This window comes from Arvicola amphibius, chromosome 10, assembly GCF_903992535.2.
Source record: "Arvicola amphibius chromosome 10, mArvAmp1.2, whole genome shotgun sequence".
Lineage (NCBI taxonomy): Eukaryota > Metazoa > Chordata > Mammalia > Rodentia > Cricetidae > Arvicola > Arvicola amphibius.
In genome coordinates, this window is record NC_052056.1 from 31,600,356 (window position 1) to 31,624,078 (window position 23,723).

A 23,723-nucleotide genomic window follows, 5' to 3' on the forward strand; every position below is an offset into this window, starting at 1 on the left:
TGTGGTCTGGGTAGCTCATAGTATCTGACTATAACCCATAGTTCCCTGGAAAGGATTGTGCAGCCAGTAGCGTTCAAGTTACCCACACACTTGGGAGGGGCCTCATATACTATATATGCTGATGGAAAGCAAGGGTCCTCTCTTTCTCTTCTGGCTGCGGCATTTTGGTTGCTATTCCATGTTCGAACAGAACATTATGATCTGTGAGTCTTCCCCTAAATATAACCCTTTATTATATTCAGTTCTGAACTAGTGTGGGATTTCTTTTAAGCATCCTTCTTCAGGATGGCTCTTTATCTGTACTGTCCTGATAATCATAGTCAGTAATGTGCCTTTAACATGGCTTCATGCTTTATCATCATTTCTTGCTTTCCCTTCAACCAATGTGATTCTGATGAAAGTTTCAAGTGAAAATGTAATTATTAATGATATTTTTGTTTTGAAGATGGATGATAGTGTAAGTAATGTGACATAATCAGATGCAGAAGTGCCAGGGCAGGAACCTGGAGATCAGCGATCCCCTACTTCTCAGTGTTTTGTTGAATTCAAATACCTGTGCCTCTGCAGTGAAATAATTTGTTTAAAAGTGTCCATGGAATCTAGTGGAATAATTTGTCTAAAACTGTCCATGGAATCTCTCTCTCTTCCCCACCCTCTCCTTTAAAAGCTATCAATAGCTTTTTAATGGAGGACTTTCATTGGTTAATTAATAAAGAAACTGTCTTGGCCCTTTAAGAGACAGAAAATTAGGTAGGCGGAGGAGACAAAAGAGAATTGTGGGAGAAAGGAAGCAGAGTTGGGGAGACGCTTCAGGCAGTCGCCATATGCAGTCGCCATGCCTCTTTTCTCCGAGATGGACACAGGTTAAGATCTCTCCTGGTAAGCGACCACCTCGTGGTGCTACACGGATTACTAAATATGGGTTAATTGACCAATAAGAGGCTGAAACTAATGGGCCAGGCGGTATTTAAAAGAATACAGTTTCCGTGTAATTATTTCGGGCAAAGCTAGCCAGGTGGAGGGACACAGCCTGCTGCTCCTTCAACAGCTTTTACAAAGGTAGTGGAGCACACCTTTAATCCCAGCACTTGGAAGGCACAGAGAGTTGGATCTCTGTGAATTTGAGGCCAGTCAAGTGTACAGAGTCAGTTCCAGGATGGCCAGGTCTACATAGAAAAACCTTGTGTTGAAAAATTAAACACAAACAAACATAACAAAACAAACAAACAAAAAGATATCAATAAAAACAGTTCCTTGCATGTGAACTGGATCAGTGTGTAAAGATGCTTGCTTCCAAGTCTGATGATGAGTTTAATCCACAGAATATACATGATAGAAGTAGAAAACAAACTCTTAGAAGTTTTCTGCTCTGCACATGTGTATAGCACGTGCACACACACACACACACACACATACACACACACACACACACACACAGAGAGAGAGAGAGAGATCCTTTCCCCTAAATAATAATGAGTACATGGAAAAATAATAAAAAAAATGTGCCAATTTATTCTCTTAGTTGTAGATTCTAGATTTTAAATTTATTTTTCACTTTCTCTTTCTAGGGTGAAGTGTAGGGAGGTCAGAAGACTAGAGTTGGCTTTCTTCACCATCCTTGGGTGGCTGAAGGATCAAGCCTAGTGCCTTTACCCAATGTGCCATTTTTCCTATGGATATTTTAATATATGTATGTGGAGGGGAGATTTGGAGTATAGATCAGGAAACGAAAATTGGGACAGTGAAAGGGGTAAACATATTCACAATGGTTGTGGAGGGAGGAAAAGTGGGTAATATAAAACATGCTGCCATGAAATGAGAATTGAGGACAGGAGATGGAAGGGGAACAGGAGAAGAGGATCAACAAATATCATGAAAATGTGGATAAAACATCACAACGGAACTTTGTAAATGGTGATTAAAAACCCTAAACAATTGTAAATAAAAATCAAAACAACTCTGAGATTCCATCTTATACCTCTAAGAATGGCCAAGATCAAAAACACTGCTGACAACTTATGCTGGAGAGGTTGTGGGGTAAAGGGAACACTTCTGCGTTGCTGGTCGGAATGCAAGCTGGTGTAGCCCCTTTGGATGTCATTGTGGTAATTTCTCAGAAAATTGGGAAGCAACCTTCCTCAAGACCCAGCAATATCATTTATGGGTATATATCTAAAGGATTTTCAATTGTGCCACAAGAACATGTGCTCAACTATGCTCATAGCAGCATTGTTTGTCATAACCAGAACCTGAAAACAAGCTAAATGTCCCTCATCAGAAGAATAGATAAGGAAAATGTGCTACATTTACACAATGGAGTACTACACAGCAGAAAAAAATAACATCTTAAATTTTGCAGGCAAATGGATGGAGCTAGAAAACATCATTTGAATGAGGTAACCCAGACACAGAGAGACAGTTATTACATGTTCTCAGTCATATGTGTTTTCTAAACATAAAGCAAAGAAAACCAGCCCACAAATCACAATCCCAGAAAACCTCGACAACAATGAAAACTCTATAAGGGACTTGCATAGATCTACCGTACATGGGAAGTAAAAAAAGACAAGATCTCCTAGGTAAACTGGGAGCATGGGTACCCTGGGGGGGAGTTGAAGGGGAGAGGAGAGGCAAGGAGGGGAGCAGAGAAAAATGTAGCGCTCAATAAAAATAAAAACAAACCTCCCCCAAAAAACCCCAAACAAAACAAAACAGAAAAGGAAGATGCGTAAAATGGAATCTGGGTAATGGAATCTCTACTGATCATGCATTTCAGTGATTATTCAGTGTTCAATAGGCAGAATAATAAATACTAAAAATTAGAATATCATCTATTTAGAAAATAAATCAGAGAAAAATTTGTCTTCATAAAATAGTGTTTTTTTCATGAAAAAAATAAAAGCTATGATTAGGATTTCATCTACCTTATTATGAGTTTTCCTGTGCTCACCAGCTATAGGAAATTGTAAACTCTTTGCTACTTACAGATTTTCAATAGTTTTTTAAATTATATGTGCAAATTTGAATGCCTGCATGCATGTATATATAGGCATTACTTGCCTACCTGGACCCTTAGAGACCAGAAGTTTGAAACCAAACTAGATCCTCTGAAAGAGCAGTCACTGCTCTTAAGGGCCGAACTATTTCTACAGCCCCTCAAATCAATTTTTAATAACTATTATATCATTATATATCTTTAATTAGTGACAGATAAGTGTTGATATGTAGTGACATTGCACCTTACCTTTCCAGATCATTGGCGTATAATTTAAAAGGCAAAGAGGTAGGCATCTATGCAGACCTTGTTCCCTCATGCCAGAGGAAGGTTCTTACTGGAGGTACTCACACTCCAAGGATATTTATTTAATATCTAAAGGTTGATGGGCTTTGACATTAATGATGCTCAGGATTCCTCAGTGCTATAAGCCTATTTCCAGAATTATATTACATTTTTACTAGTATATTTACTTTTACTAGTATATAATATTTATTTTGAAATTGAGTTCTAGTCCTATGTCTTTTTCACTCTCCCAGAATCCACAGTCTTTGCTAGTTTCAAGTCCCTTTAATATGCAACAACATGGTGAAGTTGGAGATCATGAAGAACATGTGGACTCTCCCTTCTATAGTGTGGGTAACATGGAGTGATTACAGTCTATAGAGAGAGAGACTGAAAGTATTTTGGTATGGCAAAAGTAAAATACAAACAACAATTCTGAAAGTCCTGGTAACTTCATTGTGAGCTGTAAGACAATGGCTTTGAGAAGAACCACCCTTGAACTTAGAAGCTGGCCTCCCTCTAAACTATTTGTGACTTAGGTGGGAGGCTTATTTCTGTGCCTTTACCTTCTACCTGGTCTTTAGAATAAAACCTTCTTAGCTTTTGTCTCATCTTCATTATTAATTTTACTGTTGGTGGTGTTAGTGTAATGGTAATAGGGGCAGTGGTGGTATTTGCAAGGGAGGAAAAGAGGGAGACTGGTGTAGGGTTGTGGTCGATTAATAAATAACCAGAACAGCTCAATACAAAAGATTTAGTTTTTAATAATTGAGGAAAAAGGGAAAACTTATGCGACCAAAGATCCCACGAACACCAGGAGCTCAGGGAACCAAAGCGGAGAAACAAGTACACATCAATGATTTTATAGGCTATTTGGGGCCCCAGGGTGGGGGGACACATCTTATACAGCATGCGATTGGCTGAAGTTCCCCATCAGACTGGTGATACCATGTTCTGTGTTCATACATTAGTACCTGAGATGTAGTAAATTCTTAAACAATAAAACTGAATTGGTAACTCAAATGTTTCTCGAGAGCTGTTTTGACATTATATGTCAGTTTCAACAGAAAAGACTTTTAAAAACATGTTATTGTTTTCACAGTGTTTGAAGATAAGGAGATTAGTGGTTTGGGGAGCCAGAAATATATTAACATGGCAACTCAACTTTCACTGAAGAAGGTTGCATGAAATAATTTCATCTGTCTATAAATGGGAATAATGATGAGGACAGTGGAGGGATTAGTTAATTCTACTGTGTGAAGTGCACGAAGGTTTAAGGAAATGGACTGGAGATGTTTGGATGGGATAACATGCATATGACATGAAGGCATAGATGCATCCAATGCGCTAAGGGGAGAGGATCCAAAAGTTCCACGGACCAGAGTACAAAGTAATTAGGTCCCAAAGCTATGTAAATGGTGACTAAAGTAGCAACACGAGGTTATAGAGGAGTCAGAGAAAAGGCAGATAATTCTTGAGCAGTAAGAAAGGGAACCTAGATGCAGAAGCACACACTCCTGCATTCACTTGGAAAGCAATATCTTTAGCTTTTCTTCCCCATAAACTTTCTCTAGTTATTGCTCTAATGTCCACTTCCTTCATGAAATCATCTTTGGCTATATAAGCTGTTTGTAACTGTGATAGTGTAAACTGTTAATTTTTTGTTGAATTTTATTGAGCTCTACATTTTCTCTGTTCCCCTCCCCTTTCCACTTCAACCCTCCCCCAAGGTCCCCATGCTCCCAATTTACTCAGGATACCTTGTTTAACTGTTAATTTGAAAACTAAATTAATCTTGAGTTGGGCTGGGCATAAATGTGGGATTATATTGTTTATATTAATTGACATAAAAATAACCCTTTTGGTTGTATGTAGGAATCCTGGGTGGTATAAAACACAGAAAGTAAGGTGAGCCCTAACTTGCATGCATTCTTCATTGGACTTCAGATGGGACCAGCGCCAACAGGCTTCTGCTACTGTGAATTACCTTCCTTGATGAATTGTAGCCTGGAACCGTGAACAAAATAAACCCTTTCTACTTTACGTTGCCTTTGACAGAACAGCAAGAGAAGAAGCTGGGACTGGAGCCCTTCTCTGGGAGTTTGTTTCTACCTGATCTCTCAACAGAGCTTATATCACAGAGGGAATGTTATCCTTTTTGAAAGTGTTTACTCACCTCATCATCAAATGCACTGTCTGGCATCCAGGCAGTGGACTCTGACTAAGGTCGGAAACTCAGAATCCATGAGATGATGGAACTGGAATAAAACAACATAAGCCAAAATAAAACAAAACACCTAAAATGCCTAACAAAAACAAAACAATACAAACCAAAACCAAGGTAAAGACTAATGAGCAAATGAATTCAGGCACGAGAAAGCACTTCAGGAGAAGCCGTACTGTGGAAAGGTCAGGGGATGAGGTGGCACATTTTTTTGTAAGTGAAGGTTATGAGCTGGAAAAACTATACGAAGAAACAGACTGAAATCCTGTCTTTGACAAAGCTTGATTCTTAATAGGGTTCTACTTGTTTTTTCTTAAAGGTATAGACAGCATAAGAGAGTTTTTTGTTTTGCTTTTATTTTTGGTTTTGTTTATGTCTTGGACTGGAGAGATGGCTCAACACTTAAAGTCTAGGCTCACAACCAAAATATTTTTCCTTAAATGTAAATAATGTACTTAGGGCTCTCGTTAAAATGAATCTGGCCATGTAGGTAGGACAGTTTGTTGAAGAGATTCCCTGCAATTTAAAAAAAAAAAAAAAAACGTGAAACAGATTATTAGTACTGTTAACGTAGGGCACTAAGAGATATTTTGCTCATTTTGGAAGCAATGTGTTGGTCTCATGTCTCCTGAGATATATGAAATCATTATTATCACTTAAAGATGCTATTCTGAAAAGAAAACAAAATATGGAGGCATTTCTTTGAGATATGGGTTCATTCAGAGTCATGTCATCTGCCTGATGAAGGCAAACAAAATCTGTTTTTTCCAAACACACCAACAAATGGCATTCTTGGTCTTTGCTATTGTCGAGGCAAACATGCTCTCTAGAATTCTAGTGCAGTATAAAGATGAACTATGTCAAAAAATAATACAGTGTAGAAGTTGTCTAAATTTTGATTTTATGCCTTTTGCTTTAAGTATTCTCTGCTCAAATATATAATTATAAGAGGGAAGTATCTACTTCTCCAAGGTCCACATAGCTTTCCCAATTTGAAAGCACTCATTTGAGTCAGAGAGTCTGCAAGGGGGTAATGGCAAATCACTTGAATCAGGTGTTTTGGAATGACAATTAAGAAATAAGGCATAAGCTAAGGGTGTGCTAATTACAGATAACACACTTCTTCAAAAGTGTTATGAGGTGTAATGGGACACATTAGAGATTCCAGTGAGCTGGGAAACATGTCATTCCTCAGTGGCATGGCTTTCAGAGCCTGTCAATATCACATGCACTGTAGTAGATACACTAGCTGCACATGGATCTGCTGCATCATGTAAAACCTAAGTTTAAAACATGTTTCCTGTTGTGGGTATGCAGCAGTTGCTGATTTGTAAGCACGAACCTTGACATGTATTATCAATTGATAAGTGAAGGGCTATGAGTTCAGCTACAGAGGACGCAGAGGCACAATCACAATCCATGCATTTCAGTTGACCTGTTTCAGGGATATCTTCTCCTGGGCCCCTCTACATTTACATAAAAGTGTGGGGCTAGGTAGTTTCACATAGAAGTTTAATGCAGGACATTTTTTTCTCCTTTCTATATCACTGTGTCTGATTTTTACAGGCAGGGTGCCAGTTACTGGTCTGCATTTGATTGATGGGAAGTGATATCTAGTTCAGCTAACATCAAACACCTTGGCACTTCATCCTGGAAGATGTTTTGGTAGTTAAGGAGACCATGTTGGACAAAGACTCCTTTAAAAGATGCTCTTTCTTTTTCCTAGGGAGTACCACAGTGAGACACATAGGGAGAGAAGAACGATGATCTTTAATCTATGCTGCTGAGGGAAATCAAAGAGAGGGAATTAAATCCAACAGCAGCTTCTTCTGCTCATCGGAGAGCCCCTTTTCTCTGCTCCATTTGATATAACAAACAAGATCATCAAAGTCAGTCGAGCACAGGTTCAGAACCTGCTGGTCTTTGACCTTGGCCTCCTCCCTGCCTGCAAGGCCTCCCCTGGAATTTCTGTGATGTCAAATCACAAAGTAACATGAAGTGCTTGCACCCCAGGAGCAGAGAGGGGATTTTATTTTTAGATTCCTTTGCTGTGACTCTAGGAAAATAATGTGAAGTTCTTTTGTGGCTGTATCTCAGAGTTTTGATAAATCTGCTGTATTTCAAAGTATGAAAGGGGTGATAACAGAAAAATTCTGTCCAGGCATCAACGGTAAGAGCACTAGCTCATCACCAGGTCATCCTAAGAATATCTGCAAAGTCCCATTGGCCTGGTGCCAACTGCTGTTCGCTGCTGGGAATTATCAGGAATTTCACCCCACCCAGTAGACACCTATCTCCAGATGTGTTGCATAAAGCATTTCATACAATAGGCATTTTCTTCATGAAAGTGTATACCTTGTAACTGGAGGCACTTATTGCCTCTAACAGGATTAGGGGAAAAAGGAAACAAGCATTGTTTTTAAAGTTCCTTAAAATTAGCATTCCTTTCTGAACTCATGTATAATCCTTTTTTTTTTTTAACTAAAGATAAACATTGAGATGCTTATGTAATCTTGATTACTGTCACCAATACAAATAGCAGTATTTACAAACACTCCCCATAAGAGAAAGAGGCTTGGTTTTTTTCAATTTAACCCTTCAAATTTTCATTTATATTTTTTTACTACTTTGTCTGTGTAGGGTAAGGCTTGCTTAAACACTAAGATTTTTTTGATCAGGCTGTCCAGAATAATATATTTATAAATAAGAAGTAGGATACATGAGTGACAGTCACATAAATGATATACTCATTTATTCATTTAGCTGATGCATTTCAATTGGGCACTCACATCTAGACAAGTGATCTAGGCAAGAAGAGGGAAGTGATGCATTTCAAAATGACTCATATACATCTTCAAATTTTTCATAAAATTTATATTTGCATAAATTATTCCATTAATCACTTTAAAATATGCACACTTTATTAAACCTTAGAAACCAGATTTTTAAAAGATACAGTGTATCTTCATTGTTTATTATTTATACGCTTTGAGCTAGAAACAACAGAGAGTGTTGATGCTTTGCATGCCTTTGCTTAATCATGAAATCCAACAAGAACAATATATCAATTCATTTGGGATAGATAATACAATAATAGATATGCCTAGAAATGAAAACAAAGATTAAGTACAAGGAACAATCAGAGAGGACCCATTGGATTCAAAGAAGCAGGAGAGCTTGCAAAATCCCAGAAGAACAACAAAGGCTCAGATTGAGAATGCCACAGCATTCTCTACTGGTGTAGACATATCTGCCTGGATGAATGCAAGAGTGTGTTCGGATGATAATGAAAAATGATCTTTGAAAGTTTCTTTTTATGAAATGATACATATGGTAGGTTGATTAGTTTAAATTTGCTTTTATTAAATGGTCAGTGGTAGAAGCTTTCTAGTATGTTAGAGTCTTAATGAAGGTTCGTTTAGGAAAAGATATCTGGCAGATTCTTATGCTGGAGGAGGAAAATTGCAAAGATGGGACTACTTATTGACAAATTCTTGTGATTATTTTTCAAAAATCTGTCAGAGTAATTGTCAGGTCAGACATGGGGGAAGAAAGTGATCACCTGTCAAATTTGGGGGGACAGAGAGTGAGTGCTTGTCAGATTGTGAAGATGGGGGGCACTTGCCCCAGCCTGGACCTACTCCCTGCGCCAACAGCCAGGTTATGGCCTTAGACAGAAAACGCAGTGAAGCAATTGAAAGAGCTAAAGCAGAGAGCACAGCATATCTGAGTGTGCGAGTGCTGAGTGAGTGAAGAAAAAAAGAGATGAAGAATGAGTGAAGATGACGAGTGAGAAAAGGCTCCCGGGTTTGGCGTCAACAGTCAGCACACTGCACCACACCCTTCTTGAGGCAGCTCTGGTTTGGATTCCCTCTCTTTCATCATCTGTATCTCCTGTAATTTTCCTCTCGCCACCGTTTGCAATAGCCTCCTTTGATGGATGCTCCAACTTAGTCTTTTATATGGAGTACTTTTGTGTTCAGAGAAGTATTTATGTCAAGTTACAAATGTCAATTTTCATTTTATCTGCAGCTTGTACAGCTGGTGCTGAACTTGGCTTCCGAGCACTCTAGTCTACAAACTACAACATATTCAGCTAATGAGCATAAACAGAATCTTTGCAGTTATGTGTTAACCTCGGTTTGCTGCTTGGCTTGCAAAGTTTGTGGAGTGACAGTAACTTGTCCTTTTACACTATTTTTTAACGATCCCTATGTCTTTTTAATAATCACCTATGTCAAAAAGAAAAAGACCAAACACCCTTGATCTTGATGATAGTACAACTCTGCCTACAGATTCATTGTAAGAACACTAGCAGAGAAACAAGGAATATTTTGTTTTTGAGATTATAATTGGATCACTTCCCCCTCAAGCCCTTCCATATACCTCTAATTTCTCTCTTTCAAATTTATGACCTCTTTTTCATTAATTGTTGTTACATATGTATTTGTACATACATATATATATGCTATATACTATAATATAGTATGCATGCTATAATATAGATTGCATATACCACAGACACAGACAGACAGGTGTACGCACGCACACACACACACACACACACACACACACTTCTAAAAATTACCTGTTCAGTCTGTATAACGCCAGTAGTGTGTGTTTTTCAAGGCTGATCATGTAGTATTGGAAAACCAGTTGGTGTGCTCTTCCCTAGGGAAGACTATTTCTCCCACTTTCTGCACTGCTCAGTTGCCTGTCATTCTTTGTGTCGGATGAAGCCTCCTGGGTTTTCCTCTCTTCACTTTGGAGTGTCTATTGTTGTCATTCTTATTCAGTTCATGTGTAGGCAGTCATACTGTTGTGACTTTATAGATGGAGTTTTTGACATTCATAGGAGACACAGTCCATTTTTATTTATATGTGGCTTTTTCCTTTCTAAAGAAAACATTGCAAGCTTTCTTTTCTTAATTTGTTTTTACATTTATTGATTGGGTGTCTAAGAAGCACGGGTTTGAAGATAAGCATGATCCAGAGACCAGAGAACATGTGTAGGGTCGGACGACAACTGTCCTTCCACCATGTGGGTGCCATAGGTCAAAGTCAGAGCCAGGCTGTAAGTGCCTAAACCATTTCACCATTCTGCATGTCTTTTAATCATTACATTTTGCAAAATTAATGAATTGTGGTTCAGATTTTTTTTAGAAAAATTGAACAGTTAAAACTAATTTTCAAAGTGACATTTCAAGTAGCCTGTGTAGTTATTTCTAATAGACTGGGGCACTGGGCTTATAACTCTCATGCTTCAGAAGAAAGACTGCTCCACAGTAAATTGCTATTAAATTTGTACATTTGTGAAGGACTGTGGCATTTAAAATGAAGGAGAAGACATAGCCCTTGTCAAGTTCATTTCATCATATGCAATCGTTAACCATAATGGCGCTTGCCTGAAGTTGCAAACCCTCCACATTCTAGAGTTGGTCTCCAGCCAGCAGGGAAGGAAATAGAACTCATGTGCCCTGTTGCTGTTTAACACTCTTAGGAACCAGGAAACGAGTGCACCTACGAATCAGCTATTCTGGCCTTTCTGAGTTTTTCCTCTTTAAAAATATCTGCAGTCTGAATCACAACCTATCCCTCTAGAATTCATAACCTATCCTTCTGGCTACTCAAAACCAGTCCCTGAATACTAAAGCTAAAGGGATGGGTTTCAATTCTTGGAAGTCATCTCAAATTTCCACAAACATGAATGCTCCTTTTTCTATGTTTGTCACCTTTGTCCACTTGGAATAGCATCTGAACTCCCAGGTTGGAGAGATGGCTGAGTAGTTAAGAGCATTTGTGGTTCTTCCACAGGACCAGAGCTCAGCTCCCAGCATCCATGTTGGTAGGTACGTAGTCACCTGAAACTCCAGCTATAGACAATCTGATGCCCTTTTTTGGCCAGGACATGAGTTTACTTGTAATAGCAACTCTCACAGACACACATACATGTATAAAAATATATATAAATCTTAAAGTAACTCTCAAATTGTTCATTTTCACATTTGATTTTTATTTTTTAAATTGCAGAATTAATATTCTGTAGACACTAGAATATTTGTTTTAGGAGTTCATGTAGTAGTAGTAGTATTACTAAGTTTTGCATAAAAATGAATTAAAAATGGTTGAAAACCCTAATATAAGGCCTGATTTTTGAAACTGTCAAATTAAAACATAGACAGAAATAGCTCAGAATATGGATATGCAAGGAGTTTCTTTGGAGTCTAGCTACACAAAATACAATAATAAGAAATGACAAATGGGACTGCATGAAATCAAAAGGCTTCCACAGAGAAAAATAAATAACAACAGAATAAATGGAAAATTTTTATATTATATGTTATAGTGATGAGCGGAGGGCAGGCTGCTTCCCACCACCCAGCTAGCTCTACCTGAAATAATTACACAGAAACTGTATTCTTTTAAACACTGACTGGCCCATTAGTTCCAGCCTCTTATTAGCTAATTCTCACATCTTGATTAATCCATTTCTAATAATCTGTGTAGCACCACAAGGTGGTAGCTTACCGGGAAAGATTCAGCATATCTGACCTGGTGGCTGGCTTCATGGCGACTGACCCAGAGAGGAGAGGCAGGGCAATTGCCTCACTTCCCTCTTCCTCCCAGCATTCTGTTCTGTCTACTCCACCCACCTAAGGGCTGGCCTATCAAATGGCCAAGGCAGTTTCTTTATTAACCAATGAAATCAACACAAAACAGAAGACCCTCCCATATCAATATGCATCAGAGAGTATATTGCTATTTAGAATATCATAAATATACACATGAATAAAATACTCAAAAGTTTAAACACATACAAAACAAATTGGCAAATGAACTTAATATATAAGTCTCAAAAGTGTTACACATGGCTAAACGATATGTAGAAAAATGGTCAACTTCCTTGAAGATCAAGACAATGCATACAAATACTATGTAGTGTCTATCTCATTCTATTTGGAATGGCAGTAACCAAAAAAATGACAACATATACTAGCAATAGTGTGTGTGTGTGTGTGTGTGTGTGTGTGTGTGTAGGGAGGTATTCACTACTTATGAGAACAAAATCCAGTTCAGAAACAGTAAATCTGTATGTCTTCTTCAAAGGACAAAAACCAAAAAAAAAAAAAAAAAAAAAAGGAAAAGAAACAAAAAAATAAACTACCCTCTGATTCAACGGTATCATTCTGAGTATATAGTGGAAGGAATCTAATCCAGTATAGCATGTGGTACAAATTACAAGAGGTGTGACATGTAATTGACCTAGGTGCCTATTGAAAAAAGAATGGATGAAAGAAATGTTGTCTATATATGCAGTGTGGTTAAATTCAGTCATATAGAATAAGATTATGCCATTTTCAAGAAAATTGATAGATTAAAGATCACCAAGTTGAGGCAAAGAATTCAGATCGAAAAAGACATAGGATGAGTTGCTCATATTTTCTCTAATGTTCATAATTATAATATGTAAATATGGCATGAAAGTAGATGGAGCATCATTAAAAGTGAAGGATGGGTTAGTGGCAAGCTGAGTATAAGCATCTCATGTGTAAAGATATTTAATACCTTATTTTGTATACTTATTAATAAATAGCACAAGTATTTATCAGATCCTATAAAATTGATAATCTTATTACTTAAAATAATTCTGTGTCTTTTGCCTTTGTTGTTAATGTACTTGTTCTTGCTTGTGCCATAATGGTATTCATTATGGAGTACTTAACAATACTGTCAAATTACTACTTTGTAGAAGTAAGATGACATCATGAGGTTTTCAGCAGCACCGCTTTCAAATTAGATGCTTCTATTTGTTATGAAAGACCCCCATCTTTCATGTTGTTGGGCATAAATAATATAAAAATAGTTAAAAGGAAAAGCTAATGCTTTTAGAACTTTGTTGTCATCTAGACATCATTACAGATGGAGACTACCCCCAACCTTAGAACTTATAAGTATACATATTATTCTGAGTGAGGTAACCCAGGCCCCAAAAGATGAACATGGGATGTACTCACTCATAATTGGTTTCTAGCCATAACTAAAGGACATCGAGCCTATAATTCGTGATCCTTGAGAAGCTAAATAAGAAGGTAAATCCAAAGAAAAACATATAGTTATCCTCCTGGATATTGGAAGTAGACAAGATTGCCGGGCAAAAAATGGGAACTTGGGGGTGGGGTGGGATGGGGGTATGGGGGTATGGGGAGACAAAAGTGTGAAGTGGAGGATGGGGTGAGCTTGGGGGAATAGGATGGTTGGGATATAGGAAGGGTGGATGTGGGAACAGGGAATTATATATCTTAATTAAGGGAGCCATTTTAGGGTTGGCAGAGACTTGACTCTAGAGGGGTTCCCAGGTGTCCAGGAAGACGCCCCCAGCTAGTTCCTTGGGCAGCTGAGGAGAGGGAGCCAGAAATGTCCAGATCCTATTGCCATACTCATGAATATCTTGCATATCACCATAGAACCTTCACCTGGCGATGGATGGAGAAAATGACAGAGCCCCACATTGGAGCACCGGACTGAGTTCCCAAGGTCCTGATGAGGAGCAAAAGGAGGGAGATCATGGGCAAGGAAATCAGGACCGTGAGGGGTGCGTTCACCCATGGAGACGGTGGGACAGAACTAACGGGAATCACCAAGTCCAGTTGGAATGGGACTGATGGAACAGGCGACCAAACCAGACTCTCTGAATGTGGCTGACAGTGGAGGAGGACTGAGAAACCAAGGACAACGGCGATGGGCTTGGACTCTACAGCATGGACGGGCTCACTGTGAGCCTTGTCAGTTTGGTTGCTCACCTTCCTGGACTTAGGGGGAGTTGGGAGGACCTTGGACTTAACATAGTGAAGGGAACCCTGATGGCTCTTTGGCCCGGAGAGGGAGGGAGTGGGGGTATGGATGGAAGGAAGGGGAGGGAAGGGGGAGGAGGAGGAGAGGAGATGAAAATTTTTAATAAAAATATGAGGGAAAAAAGAGTGTTGTGTTCTCTGGTGGACGAATCTCTCAACAATACATCACACACATATATAAAGATTGAAAAAAATAAAAATTTAGAAAACAATCTAGCCTTAAAAGACAAATACAACAATAGAAAATATCTAACTGTAAAATCTAATAAACAGATCATGTTGGAGGTTTGGCTAAGAAGAACTTAAAGGATTTGACCTGGAAAACAGGGCATCTGCCCCAGAAGATCACAGAATAGGGGGGCACTTTTGAAGGTGGAGACTAGAAAGCCGATTCCTAACCTGACATGTGGTAAGGTTTCTGACACCTCTATCATGTAAAATGGCTATGGTTAATTTGAACAATGGTAAAATTTTCCAGGAGACGTTAAAAAAATCAAGTAAATGAATGAACAAACAGAGGAAAGAATTTCTGAATTTAAACCAAACAATGGTCAAATATTATGAACTATAGGATCCAAGTAAAAAATGTAAAAGGCTACTGACAAAATAGATTCTAATAGCTAGTAGGGAGTGGTGAAAGCCAGTGGATTTGAGCAAATAGCATAGTTATTAACTAGAATGAGAAATCCAACCACCTTCTGCACTATAAAATAGTTCATGATGACAGGAGGATTTGGGGTGAGGAAATCCAGGGGCAAAGTTCAAGGAAGCTGATACCTGAGAGGTTTTACTGAGAGGTCAAGTCAGCCCTAGGAGACAGAGCACTGGAGTAGTAGGATGGGGGAATATGGACCTGTCCATCTTAGTGCAAATGGAAGAATATGTTGGTGTCACCTTCCTGAGGGGTGACGTATGTCGAGAGTGAACCCTTGTACTGGAGAAGCTGGACAGATGTCAGGAATTATTTAAATTCAGTCAAGAACTTTCTGAGAGCAGGATGAAGAAGTAGGGATCATGTGAACCAGAGAACAGGAAGACAGCGAAGAAGGGAGTTGAGATCACTTTATGAAGTGTGTTGGAAAGGAAGAACAGGATGGGTTGTGTAAAATATAGATGAGAAGAGACCCCGGGGAGGCTGGGACTCTGAAAGTCTGGCCATTTGATTTTAGTCCCTGGAAGGCACATAAAGAGCAAAGGAAACAACTTACTCTACAGTATTGTCATTTGACCTCCATATGTGTGCCATGGCATGCAGGCCCACTCAAACACACACACACACGCGCGCACACACACAGACACACACACACACACGTACATGCAAACACTACATATATTTGTGTGTTTGCTAAATTACAGTGTGTTGAGAAGAACTTTATATGAATGTTTATGTATATGTGTATGTGTGTGTAAACCCATATATGTGATTGGTTAATGATTCCTTAGACATAGAGGTACCAGAAGATGATAAAATACTAAGTGTACAAAAACCAGGTATTGTGGAATGCTATCTGCTGCCTCCATGCTTAGCAGCTCCCATCTTCATCAGATCAGCTGTGCCCTGTACCACCAGGAATGAGAATGATGATGTTCCCTCAGCAAAGAAGGGGGCAGAGGGGCCATTGGATATGAACTTCATCTTCCAGCTGCTTTTTTCTTTCTTTATGTACAAGGAATTTGTAAGCAGGTCAGCCTTAATCACGTGTGGTTCTTGGGTCTTTGAAGCAGGTTCTGTAAGATTAAGTAGAGGGCATTTCATCTGTGTGTCTGTGAGGAAGCCATCATCCATGCGCGGTGAAGATTTTCCAGTGTGGCTGTTTGGGGGGTCCCCCATTCTCTTGTAAGTAAGAACTCTCCCATTCTCTGAACGAAAGTCCATTAAGATCATACCTAGGGTGCACTTTTGTGCACACTGATGAAGGAAAATCTTATTAATATCTTCTCTGGTAAGGAATTCTTGCAACGTGTTGTAAGAAAGACATATAGTTTACAAAAGTATCTGCTTACTTCTACTCATACCACTTCTCCTAGTACTTAGTAAAGTTCAATGGTGTCCTAATTTTTTCAGTTTCTCAATGGAGTCATGTTTTTTCTTGCCCTGGAAGCTTTACATGTAATTCTGTTTCCTGGAATATTATTGCTTCTCAATATCTTAAACATTAAAATTCATTGTAATGATTTCAGTTTTTGTTGTTCTTACTATGTTAATAATTTTTTTTCAGTTTTAATGTAACTTTCTAATTATTTTTCTTATTATTTATTTAACTTCCTGATTCTTCTTTTTTTTTTTTTTTTTTTTTTTTTTTTTTTTTTTTTTTTTTTTTTTGTTTTCTTTTTTGTTTTTTCGAGACAGGGTTTCCCTGCAGTTTGTAGAGCCTGTCCTGGAACTAGCTCTTGTAGACCAGGCTGGTCTCGAACTCACAGAGATCCACCTGCCTCTGCCTCCCGAGTGCTGGGATTAAAGGCGTCCGCCACCACCGCCCGGCCCTGATTCTTCTTTACAAAAAATTTAATTAGGTAATTTTTAAATGTTTCCTACTTACTTGCTTCTAAGCCCCATTCAGGTAGGGAACAAGAAAAGATTTGTTTTTGCCTCTGAACAATTTTTAATACTGATGCTTTAAACCAATATTTGAATGTATCACACATAAACACTCTTTCTTCACATACACCAGTATTTTGTCATATTTTTATTTTATTCTAACTATTCTGACTGGGGTAAAATTAAATCTCAAAGTTGTTTTAATTTTTATTTTCCTGACAAATAAAGATTTTGAATGTTAAAATATATTTCAGCCATTTATATTTAACCTTGTTCGGTCAGGCATGCTCACCAGGCTAGACCTTGGAGTAGTATGTACAGGATCTGTCTTGGTAACGAGGTTGTATGTGGTGCGTGAAAGCCCTCTGAGTGAGGGTTAGGCTGGGAGTGGCCTGGAAGAAGCCTATAGGTTAGTTGCAGAGCAACGCACTAGGTGTGGGGTCAGGACTAGAACTGGTGGGTTGAAAAAATTCATGGAGGGGAGGGTCAGGAAGAATTATAAGGCTAGCTCCAGAAATGGATATCCTCCTTTCTCTGTTCATAAAATGTATGCTCTACTTCCCTTCCTTTGGAAGATATCCTCATCCCAGTCTTTTACTAGATACCTAACCTCTGTTCATTTGAGTTGAAACACACAGTTCTAAAACTTGAGAGCTAACATTCTCAAATAAAAATATATTCATTGCATCTCTTGGGGTCTGGGTTACCTAACTCAAGATGATTGTTTCTAGATCTATTCTGCAAATTTCCTTTTTCCAAACAGTTGAATAATATTTCACCATGCAAATCTAACACATATTTATTATCCATTCATCAGTTGATTAACAACCAGTGCTGAAAGGGTGAGCTTGGTTTGGTGTATATTAGGGAGTCAGTTTCAGCTTTTAAGGATAAAGTTTTTTTTTTTTTCAATCAGAAACACAAACAACATATAAAAACACATGAGAAGCACAAAAATAGGAAGTATAAGAGTCCAAGAAAATGAAAATCTTTATAGCACTTCAGATGATTAAATACATTGAGTCTCAATCCATTTCCACAAGGGGCCATGGGAAAAGGGTAGGCAAAACCTTGCCAGAACCAATAGGTATGGAAAAACCAGGACACTCCTATTATATTCTATTTCTTGAAATGAAACCCCCAAAAGAACTAAGTCTTCTGACCAGCTATGTGACCATCTTAAAAAGGCAGGTTCTCCATAATCTCCGAAGACTGCAATACTGGATTCCTAAACCTGTTTCTAGGATGTGCTTAAATGTTTTTAAAGTAACATTTATTGGTTTCTGGTTACAATATCATATACAGTTATTATCAAAGAAAAGAGAACAAGGAATTAAATAAAAACCATCTGTGATGAAATAGTTTCATTCCGTATGAGGATAGCTAACGTGACCTGTAGCCAGCCTTTCTCAAGGCAGTTGCCTGACACAGTACAGAGAGGGCCAAGTAAGGCAGCACAACCACACCTCACTGTGGGGTGAGACAGTAAACACGGGAGAATGGTTGTGTGACTAGGGTCGCCAAGTTAGCAAAACAGTATAAATCCTCAGATTCTTCCCTGATGCGGGCTACTGTGACAAACAGCTGGTGTGGTAGCGAGAAACATAAAGCGCAGCCAAGAGGTGAGGAGGATAGACATAAAAGTTCTGAGTGGAAAGGGGGACAGAAAGAAAGCAGATTATTCTTGGTTCTTCTAAAATATTGTAATAAAATATGTCATTGTGTATGTCATGAATACATAATAAGAATTTACAATTTAGAGGAGGTGTCAAGTGCAAAACAGTGTGTTCGAGAAGATAAAGAAGTTTGCCGCTCTAGAGAGCACGGGCACACTGGGCTGAAATGGCTGAGACAGCTCCTGCTCTCTACCAACCTCGCATCTGCTCCCAAGATTTTCTTTGAAGAAACGCTGCTGCCCACATTTCATCAGACAGGACAGTCTCTCTCATCAGCTCCAGGTTCTAACATTTGACCTAAGATAATAAATAACGGCTATCCGTCTTAGCTTCTATCTCGGTCCTGAATACTGGCTCTGAAATTAGGGGTGTGGCTCAGTTTAGGCTGTTAGGAATTGGGCCAGAGTTTTACTAACATACCCAGGGAATATTTCTTTCTAATAAGATGGAACCACGTGAGCATATACTTAGAATTTAAGGAAGCACCATGACAAGAAAGCCTGCCTTCTCAAAACTGAAGCTAATTCTTTACGAGAGTGGAGCTGAGCTCTCAGATGGCCTTCAGCCTTGATGGCTCCTACACGGTCCATGTTCATTTAAAAATATTATTCCTTAAAATAATTATTTTTTTAAAATTAGCATTCAGTGAATGAGTTTCCTTTAGGCTTCTTCATATACATTAACATTTGGTTGATACCTGTATTCCCTGTCCCTACTGTCCACCTCCCTGCTTGAACCCTTGAGGCCCCACTTTCATTTTCTCTTTTTCTCTTTTCTCTTCCATTTTCAAGAAAATCGCAAGTGTTCTATTACCTCCTCCACTCCTTTGGTTTTTTTTAAAGGTTTGTTTCATTTACTTTTCTTTTATGTGTATGGGTGTTTTGATTGAATGCTTATGTGTGCTGCAAGCTGGCTTAGTGGCCAAAACAGTCAGAAGAGTGAGATGGGTTTTCTATAGCTACTGAGGACCAAATCCTGGTCCTCTGCAAGAACTTCAGGTGCTCTTCAGCTATAAGACATCTCTAGCACTCTAATTTTTATTATATTAATTTTGTGAATGTGTGTGTGTGTGTGAGTGAGAGAGAGAGAGAGAGAGAGAGAGAGAGAGAGAGAGAGAGAGAGAGAGAGAGAGAGAGAGAGAGAGAGAGAATGTGTGGAGATATGCATTCCATGCAGAGGTATGGAACTATGTGGGTTCTGGGAATCAAGTTAAAATTGCAGGCTTGGTGGCAAGCATCCTTACCCACTGAGCCATCTCACTGTCTCCCCAGTCTTCCCTCCGAAGATCTTTCACCACCCTGGGCATCAAATCAAATCTTTGGGCTTGGTGGTAATCCATGGACATTTTTATAACACCATGCCAAACTCTCCATTTCTTCTCCGAGAACAGTTGCTACTAACATCCTGATACCTTTCACAAAACAGCTCTGGTGATCTTTCTGTCTCTACGTAATTTACAAGGATAAAATTTAAGACATTGTTACATGTGCTAAACATATCTTATCAGTATAGGTTTTTGAAAATTTGAAGAAGTTATTGCTCAATCATATTTTCCACAGGCAGCTAGTCTTCTAACCAAGTTCAAGAGATCCAATTGGTTCACAAATGAGTTCTTCCACTCTTTCAGGAATGGATTATCCCTGTGAATTAACATGGCTAGGAGCAGTGCAACTCAGTGTACTGGTCACTAACTACAAGTGCTAATGAATACCAGAAATGACCAGTCTGAATTGAGCTGTGAGCTGAAAATATACACTGGAGAGTGTGATGAGTTTTTCTTCGTCCTGCCAGCCAGCTCCCAGATAATGACATGGAGACTGTATTCATAATACAAGCTTAGTCTCATCTTAGGTTTGTCCCACTAGCTCTTAAAAGTTAAACTAACTTGCTTTTCTGAATCTATGTTTTACCATGTGGCTCTTTACCTTTATTTCATTCTGCATGTTTGACTTCCTCCATGTCTTACTGTGTCTCCTCTGTTCCTCAATTATCTCTTCCTACTTCCTCCTCTACCTGGACACCCTGTCTATACCTCCTACCCAGCTATTTTTTTAAACTAATCATAGCAATATGTCTTCACACAGTGTATAAAGATCCCATTATATGAGAGTGTAAGCATATTATAAGAGTATCATATATTATGATAACTACCGATTACATGTTGAAATGTTAACATGTTGACATAATTAAATACTTGATTTTATGTTTCTTTATATCTTTTTGTATATAGCTACTGAGAAAATTCAAAATTATAGATGTTGGTTGCATATGTGATTTTCATTATTTTTGGACTTGACAGCATTTGACTAGAGAATTTCTTATTAAATTTCATAATATAGAAGATGGGTAAATATTTGTATATAAATATGCGTTTTAAATACATATCGTTGGAGAAAGTAGATTCAATTACACAAGTCTTCAGACTAAGGTGAACTGAATTTGTCTTCCACTTTGAATTGACAAATAAAGCAGGCTTAAAGTAGTGGTTTCAGCAAGAGTGTTAAAGAGGTTTAGAACACACTTTTTTTTCCAGGATAGAGAAGATAGTTAACTGAGGATCTCTGAAGAGAGAAGTAGAGCAAGATTAAACCTGAGCACAGTCAGAGTGTTCCATACCACCTACCATGATGCCAATTTATGAAGAGCTCTGTAAGGGAAAGCTGAGGCTTCAGCAGAAAGAGAATCATGCTGGATATGGAAACTGAATCTGGAGGAAAGGGCCATAGCCAGCACATCATTGTAGGAGTGGACATAAAGAGGAGACTGGAGAAAGACTCAGAGCTGCTTAACTAGGAATTGGAACACAGTCCAGGTCTTTGCATAGCTGGTGCAGGGTTAAACATCACGTCAATGTGATTTATTGAGGACCAGCAGGCCTCTGGGGTGAGGAACTGGAAGAAAAATGTAGCAAAAGTAAAAGGGGGAGTTCTGTGCTTCTCAGGTTAATAATGAGGTAGCCAGGACAAACTCCCTCAGTTTGATCTGTAAGATGGACAAAGGAGAGTCCCTATTCTGGGTCAATTGTGTCACATGGAAATAGAGATGTGTGGCAGGAATGATCCTCAAATTCCAATCAAATAACAGGAATACTGTGAAGAATATAGGTCTTGATGAACTGATTCCAAATTACTTACAATGACTCTGAGCCACAACAAAGCAAACAAACAACAGGCAAACAAACAAAGATTATATTGAATAAGCCTCTACCAAACCTTTTTTGTCCTCAGGGAAAATGAATCCTCGTTTTAATTTATATTACATTGAGAAAATATGTGTTCTTATGTTCTACTAGAAAGATATTGGGGAAAGAGGTTTTAAACAGCACACTCATAGGGAAGGAAAGATTTTGAAAGGGATGGCACTCAATTAGACTCAGCCAGGTCGGTAACTCCACTCATATCCACCCTTAACAAGGACACAAGTTTGTGTCTTGTCATTGTTCCAGACATGAAAGGAAACAGCCTCTGCCAAGTGGCCTACAACTGCTAACCTAGAAAATACAGCATGTCACAAGGGAAAACCTAATGCTTACATACGAAAATATTATTTGATTGCACATATGAATTCTGTTAGATTCAGTGGTATGTGGAGGCTGTAGAGATATGTGAAGTTTTTTCCAGGTGGCAGTTTTATTTCAATTCTGGCACAATCCAGGTGTTTCTCATGCATGCTTGTGCACACACATGAAAGGTCAGCGAACCCAGGAATATATTAGAGGAAATGTTTTTCGAATTATTACTTTGAATTATATTTTCAAATGTTTTATATTAAGAAGAATGTAAAGTATGAGTTTTAATATGCTTGCACTTTGTACCTATGTGGATACTTTATGGAAAATTTAATTAGATTTGTATTAGTGTGTGTTTGTTTGTGTACACACATGCATGCATGTGTGTGTGTATGTGTGTGTTCAAATTAGAATTTTTATTACTTGAAAAGCTTCCAAAACCTTTCCAAGAATGTCAAGGAATTAAGACTTTAGTCTTTACTACATTTTAAAGGTAACTCCTGTTTAGGAAGGCTGTGTTTGCATCGTACCTATTCCACTCAGGTTTACTGAACTTAAGCTCAATTATTTCGCAATTTGCTTTGAGGATCAGAAGCCAGAAAATTTTTCAGGGTATGTTAATATTGATTCTAGATGGGTTAAGGAAAAATGAGGTTATGTATTGAGTGAAGAATTTGAATATTATTTTATTAATATTAGAAGTAGTATTTTTATACAGCATAATATGGGGTGTAATATTAACTGAGATTTTCTGTCCTGCTCTGTTTCTGTACCCCACCATGTTCCACAGCCATTTAGCCCCAAAGAAAATCACACAAAGGTCTACATTAGTTATAAACTGATTGGCTCATTAGCTCAGGCTTCTTATTAACTCTTAAAACTTATATTAACCTACTATTCTAGTATATGTTAGCCACATGGCTCGGTACCTTTTTCAGTGGGATAAGTCGCATCTTCCTTCTTAGGGGTCTGGATAGGACTGCGGAGCGAGCTTCCTGCTTCTCAGAGCTCTGCTGTTCTCATTGCCCTGCCTCTACTTCCTATCTGGTTGTCCTGCCTATACTGCTTGCTTGCATACTGGCCAATTGCATTTATTTAAAACATAAATGACAGAATATAGAATTGTCACACACCAGTGTAAGGCATGTATATATATATATAGCTGCATTTATATTCCTTTCCTAAATCAGATCCTTGTTAAATTAATTGATACAGTTGATAATGGTGTGTGTGTTGATCCAGCCTTCTTTCTATTTTCTTTCTTATATTAGGTTTTATACTCTTCATCCTTATTGTAAATCATTTATCTTCTCTAATTATGTATTGTTCCTCTCCTCAAGATTTTCCAGAGAAAGGTAAGTTGCAATGTTAACTTGCAAAAAGCAAGATAATTCTATAATTTTAAAAACTAAAGCAATTAAGTCTACTGGCCACATGAGAATAAGTTTAAATATCAGACAAAAGTTTTTGTCTTTTAACTACAATTGTCCAGGGTTCTTTGTCCTTTGTGTTTGTTCATGCTATCCTATGCTCATATTATTATAATTTTTAAATCAAATTTTAGTGCAAAAAGGCACTTGAGAAATCCTTTATGAAGTGTTCTGCATTTGCACATGCCAACACTTTACAGCACTTGACCACTAT